Source organism: Macrobrachium nipponense, chromosome 44, assembly GCF_015104395.2.
Source record: "Macrobrachium nipponense isolate FS-2020 chromosome 44, ASM1510439v2, whole genome shotgun sequence".
Lineage (NCBI taxonomy): Eukaryota > Metazoa > Arthropoda > Malacostraca > Decapoda > Palaemonidae > Macrobrachium > Macrobrachium nipponense.
Window position 1 is genome coordinate 34,319,692 of NC_087221.1, and position 6,764 is coordinate 34,326,455.

A 6,764-nucleotide genomic window follows, 5' to 3' on the forward strand; every position below is an offset into this window, starting at 1 on the left:
CAACAGGTTTGGCTTATGACGTTCCAAGGTTAAGGCGCTTCTCAATTATATTCATCAGAAATTATTTCCAGGGTTACAACGCCTACAAAAACACTCATCTGTCAGAAGTAATATGACACCAAAAATGCAAAATAATCAATATTTCAAGGTTTTTTTGATGAAAAATGCAATAAGAATGCAGTTTACATAGGTTTTAATGCACCCAAAGCATTAAAAGTAAGATTTTCTTAGGATTTTTGACGATGTTCCGGCTTACAACGCATCTCAAGAACGGAACCACCGTCGTAACCCGGGGACTGCCTATATATAATATATATATATATATATATATATATATATATATATATATACGTATATATATATATATATATATGAATTTATAAGCTTGAACAGATAGTACTACAGGGTATCATTATCATCATTATCATTATTCAGAGGATGAAACTTACTCATATGGAAGAAGCCCACAGTAGCCACTGACTTGAATTCAAGCTTCCGATGTGTTATTCGTTTGAAAGAAGTCACAGAAGGCAATAGGAAATACGTAAAGAGGAGATCGGTTATCAGAATAGAAATAATAAATGAACAAATCAATAATGCCCCGATGTATTTGAAATGTGATCTCTGGTGGGTAGCGAGCTGCAGGAATTTCTGCCAGTTATGATTAGTTCAACGATAACGGCTGCCAATATTCACAGTAATCTAAAAAATAAATAAATAGAAAATAACAAAATAAATATGAGTGTTATTTTTAGAGATTTTGTAGTTTTCAATATTAAAACTCATTCCTAAACCTTGTGTTTTTTTTTTTCTTTAACATTAACTCCTTTGTCGATAATTAACCTGATGCGGAAATCCAATCCGCGTTTTGCGTAAAAATAAACAATGGCAAATTTACCTTTGTTCACATCTTCATAACAAAGAACAAAAGCAATGACATGACTGACCAAGATGTCGGAGGAAGTTGAAAGAAATCTACCAAAGAAAAGTTTAATTGGCCTCATATTGTGCTGACTTACTTTTCTTGTTAGCAGTACTATATACTGTCAATAGACACAATACGGGAACAAACACCATTGTCTCTTCAACACGTGACTGTAGTTAGTATTTGTGACTGAACAAAATATAATTCTGCGCGTACCCTTACCTATTGTGTCTCAAAGCTGGCGTTCCCATTCAAACCAATTTACAAAATTTGGAGCACAAAAAAAAAAAAACTTCCTTTGTTATCACGCGGTAATGGCATCAACTACAATAATAAATATGAATATCAATTACGCTACGTTACACAGCAGAATAACGGTGTAAAGTTCACAAGAATATTGTCATGCACTATTTACAAGGTTTATTTTTTTTCAATAACACGTATCTGCAAAAAGTAAATGTACTTACACTCACATTTGTAAGATATATATGTGTAAATACCCATGTTTGTTATATGTAAATGTGAAATGCGGACAGATATATTTGCAAGAAGTAAATGAAGTAATAACACCCACATGTACAAAAAATAAAAACCCACAGATGCATATTTGTAAGAAGCCCGAACATTAACAACTAACAACAACACGGAAGCACACCCTCATTTAAAAGGAGTTAATTCATAAACACCTACCTTTGCACAAAAAAAAAAAAAAAAAAAAAACTCACAAACATCTATAATTGACTTTATTCTTCTCCCCCTCCCCCCTCTCTCTTCTTTTTACATCGATGACAGGCAGCGAGTTCATCTTCTCGTAACGAGAACATCTCGCTGAATAAGAAGAAAGAAATTCAATACTATCTCAGCGTAGGTCGGGAGTATCTGATGAAACGTGTGCCGAAATGAACCTCTCTGTCTGTCTCTCTCTTTCTGTTTTCCGCTTCTAACAGGCACCGTGTAGGCGTGAGTATCAATACGGGAACTGCTATAGGTTGGACACACACAAGGACCCGTGCTAGCATCAGGTGACTTCATCCAAAAGGACGAAACAACGGAGTCTAAAAAGCTACTTGAGTTTCGACGCGCGGCCGTTTGTGAGAGAGAGAGAGAGAGAGAGAGAGAGAGAGAGAGAGAGAGAGAGGGGACTGCTTTCTCTTAGTATCATAGGTCTAAAGCAAGATGCGAGATGAAATAATGATTTAAGTCAGCGAATCTGATCAACTGGCTTTACAATTCACCAGTTTCCTCTCCCCACCTACTCAAGACTATGTAAGTTTATGGGAATCTGGAAAGACAGGTGTTTAGGGAGAATTCCAAAGCTTAGGAAGAGGTATTTGCCACTGAACTTTAGAACTTCGAAGACGACTCATATCCACAGAGTAAATATGGGATGTGGTGGTCAGTAGGGTGAGACAAGCCAAGGACAAGCCTACCAGAGAGGAGAATGTACTAGCCTTCAACTCGAGAGAACACTAGAATTAAAAAGTAGTATCTAAAGAAAGAGATAGCGACGCCACCTTTCGGCAAAGAGAAATCGAATCAAAAGCACACTGGCTCCAGTAAAAGAAGCCCGACTACCTACTAAAAGAAAAGAAGAAGAACAATACACCGAATAAAATTAGCTAACGCCAACGTAAATCTCTACTAAGTGGAATGGAGAAACTAATGAAAAGGATCCTACCTAAATACATGTTTCTAACATCAGCTATGGTAATCTGAATCGTGAAATTTTTCATAAATGAGTCTGGAATAAGATAAACACCATAAAAGGTTTATGAAAATAAGGTGGTTTATTCAGTAATCTGAATCGTGAAATTTTTCATAAATGAGTCTGGAATAAGATAAACATCATAAAAGGTTTATGAAAATAAGGTGGTTTATTCAGTAATCTGAATGGTGAAATTTTTCATAAATGAGTCTGCAATAAGATAAACATCGTAAAAGGTTTAGGAAAATAAGGTGGTTTATTCAGTAAGCTGAATCGTAAAATTTTTCATAAATGCGTCTGGAATAAGATAAACATCATAAAAGGCTTATGAAATTAAGGTGGTTTATTCAGTAATCTGAATCATAAAAATTTTTTTTTTCATAAATGAGTCTGGAATAAGGTGAACATCATAAAACGTTTATGAAAGCTATGTAATTTACTAAATATCCGTCCAACAGAATGGGGAGAAGTGATTGCAAAAGAAAAAAGAAAGAAAGAAAGAAAAAAACCATTGACTGTCTAGTATGGAAATATAATACTGATATACCATTACAAGACTCATGTTTATAAACGTGCCGTAAAAGTTAGCGGGACACAAGAGAACAAATCAGGCAGGTGCTTAATGCCGTCGTTTATATTTGACATATACAGCTTCCGGGTAAGCATGTTTAAATTAAGTACACATGACAGCGTTGCTTATTTGTTTGTTTGTATTGTGTTTTTACGTTGCATGGAACCAGTGGTTATTCAGCAACAGGACCAACGGCTTTGCGTAACTTCCGAACTTCGTCGAGAGTGAACTGCTATCAGCAGAAATACACATCTCTAACCCCTCGCGGCCACCGAGGAAACAGACCAAGACCATACCGATCACGCCACTGAAGCGCTGTGTGTTACTTATGTCTTGTTGCCAGCTGACTTTTGTATCTAGACAGGGCAGAAAAGTATTTCTCCTGACTTACTCACGACGATCAAATTCTCCCAAACGACGTCCTGGATTCAAATGACTCTTAGAGTCCAGTGGTTCTTAACCTTTTTCAGTGCCCGTACCCCTTGGTATCTCAGAAAATGTTCTCGTACCCCCATCCAATATAAATACCATACAAACATATGGAAAAGATTAGTGATACAGACCTTGCTGAGAAATTATTGGATTTTTTAATTACTGAACAAAGGTACTTTATTTCAAATGAAAAGTGTCAATTAGTAGGATGAAATGAATGCAAATTATATCAGTAATTATGAGTAGTGCTACATAATACACCAACACATTTTTAGTGGCTCTTTTGCTGTTGCTTCTCATTAATGATGATGTTCAAACGAGGTTCTTTCTTTGAAAGCGCCAGACGCACGTCATCACTTGCATCCAAACGATTTCTGGCTTTTGTTTTGATATGTAGGAGCGTTGAAAAACCTGCCTCGCATAAGTATGTAGTTGCAAATGGTACGAGGACCTCCAAAGCTCTCCCTGCTAACTGTGGGAATGTTTGGAGTTGTGCACACCAAAACATATCCAGTTGCATTTTTTCAAACTCCATTCGGATTCTGTCATTGGTCTACAACTCCACAAGATCATCCTTCATCATATCATTATCATCCATGGAATCAAGGTTGAAAAGAAATGGATCCCGTATCCATCTTTGTGCCATATAACCTTCTTCAAGGCGAAATTACCCTTGGAAGGACTGAACCAGTTCTTGCAAATGTTCTCTTACTTCATTCAAAATGGGCAGCTCTTTTCCTTTCAGGCAGCTAGCAGCCTCATCAAGAGAAAGGAAATTTGCAAAATTTCCACTTTCAATGCGCTTTATCCACACTGGAAGCTTCTTGGTGAGGGCAGATAACTTTTCTCTGGCAATTATCATATTCATCGCTGTTCCTTGCATAGAGACATTCAGTTCATTGAGGTGCGTGAATATATCTGCCAGATTATTCCAGAGACAAGATGAACTCCCTGTTTCAAAAATGGTCAGCAATTTCACTGCCTTGATTTCTAAGAAGCTGCATAATTTCTTCATGAAGTCAAAGACACGTGTAAGTAGTAACTCTGCCACGGGAAAAGCCATCTCACTTCTGTGTGTGCAAAGAAGAACACTGCGCTCAGCTCCAATTTCTTCACAAAAAGATGCAAAAAGACGGTGATTCACTGCACGTCCTCAGATGAAATTTACAGCACGCACAACAACTGATAAAACAGTCTTCAATTTTTCTGGCCGTGTCTTTGTTGCAAGTGCATGACGATGCAACACACAGTGGGTGACAGTTACATGGGGAACCTCTTTTTTCACCAGGGTAGCAAAGCCTGATTTATTTCCAAGCATGACAGGGGCTCCATCAGTGTAAACTGAACCACACATGTTGAGAGTCATTCCATGTTTCAAGAAGAACTCTTTCACAAGACTGAACACATCTGTTGCTTTTGAAGTATTTTCAGAGGTTTACAATATAAGAATTCATCCATTCTTTCTCTTTCACATACCGAACAAATGCCATCAACTGACAGCAAAAACTAACGTCAGTTGACTCATCCAGCTGAATACTCACTTTGATAGGACTAGCTTTCAGGTCTGTTATCACCTGCTGCAAGATATCTCGACTCATATCATTAATCCTTGAATGGATAACGTCATTTGACAGAGGTATCTGTTTAAACTTCTTTTCAGCTTCTGCCCCTAACATTATTTTTGCCATTTCTAACGCACAAGGTTTCACAAGCTCCTCTGTAATAGTGTGGGCTTTTTCTTTTTTGCACACAAAAGTGCAACTTCATAAGATGCTTGCAACAGAGGTTTCTCAACTGGCACAAAACCTAGCTTTGACAGGGTACCACTACGATCAAATCGTTCCCGCTTGATCTTCAAGCTCTTTAAGTCATGTCCAGCATCTAAGCCTCCATGCCGATTGTTGAAGTGCTCATTCAGTCTTGATGGTTTGAGATTTGCATTTGCAAATACTGTGTTGCAGAGTATGCACTGTGGTCGTTGAGTTCCATCTACCTCAGTCATACAGGTAAAACCGTAACGAATCTAGTCGTCGTTCCACTTACGTTTCTTAGACATCGTTACTAGGTCTTGATCACACCGATACCTGGAAAAGTGCAGACCTGGATGCTTTAACCATTATAAAAATAATACATAATATTTTAGTGTGGTATAACTGCAATATTGTCAAGAATAGATATATTGATAAAAGATATCTAATACTGAAGGTAGCGTTATGTGCATGAGGAGGAATTTGGTGGACTGTGTATTGTGTTGGTGATCATACGTTATTATACAAAGGTTATAAGTTATATAATAACGTATCACTACCACCACAATACAGTCCACCGTATTCCTCCTCATGCGCATAACAGTACCTTCAATATTAGACATCTTTTATCAGTATAGCTATTCTAGGCAATTCACAATTTATACTACATAATATCTATATATATATATATATATATATTTTATATATTATATATATATGTATATATATATAATATATATATATATATATATATATATATATATATATATATATATATATATAACAGCTAATGGAATGCGGATCAACAAGAATAAGACAGAGATCATGCACTTATCACGAACACCAAGTAACGTAGATGTAGAATTAGAAGGTCAGACATTGAAACAGTTGTAGAAATTTCAAATACTTAGGAGTAGAGTTTAGTGACCAAAACGATTCAAAACTGGAAACAACTACCCGAATACAGAAATTCAGTAACAATCTGTATCTGCTCTACCCACTAATGAAAGACAGAAATATACCTCGCAAAGTGAAAACCATAATATACCTCTCTATTTTAAGACCAATATTGACTTATGGCCATGAATCATGGACATTAACATCAAGAACTAGAAGCCAACTTCAAGCAGCTGAAATGAAAGCCCTAAGACTCATAAAAGGTGTAACAAGACTAGATAGGCTACGAAATGAAGACATTAGAAGAGAACTGGGAGGGGAGGGGATACTAGATTTTGTGGAGAGAGGACGCTTAGATGTTTGGACACACCAAAAGAATGGAGGAGGAGCGATATCCTATAGGTTTTTGGAATGGACACCGGAAGGAAGGAGACCGGTAGGAAGACCAAAAATGAGATGGCTACATAGAGAGAGGAGTAGAGAGGA

General features: G+C 36.9%; 1 pseudogene; it reads right to left on the reverse strand.

Annotated features, from left to right (window-relative positions):
- Window positions 1–3,904: 3,904 nt before the first annotated feature.
- Window positions 3,905–5,689, reverse strand: LOC135203961 (protein FAM200C-like; annotated as a pseudogene).
- Window positions 5,690–6,764: the final 1,075 nt, after the last annotated feature.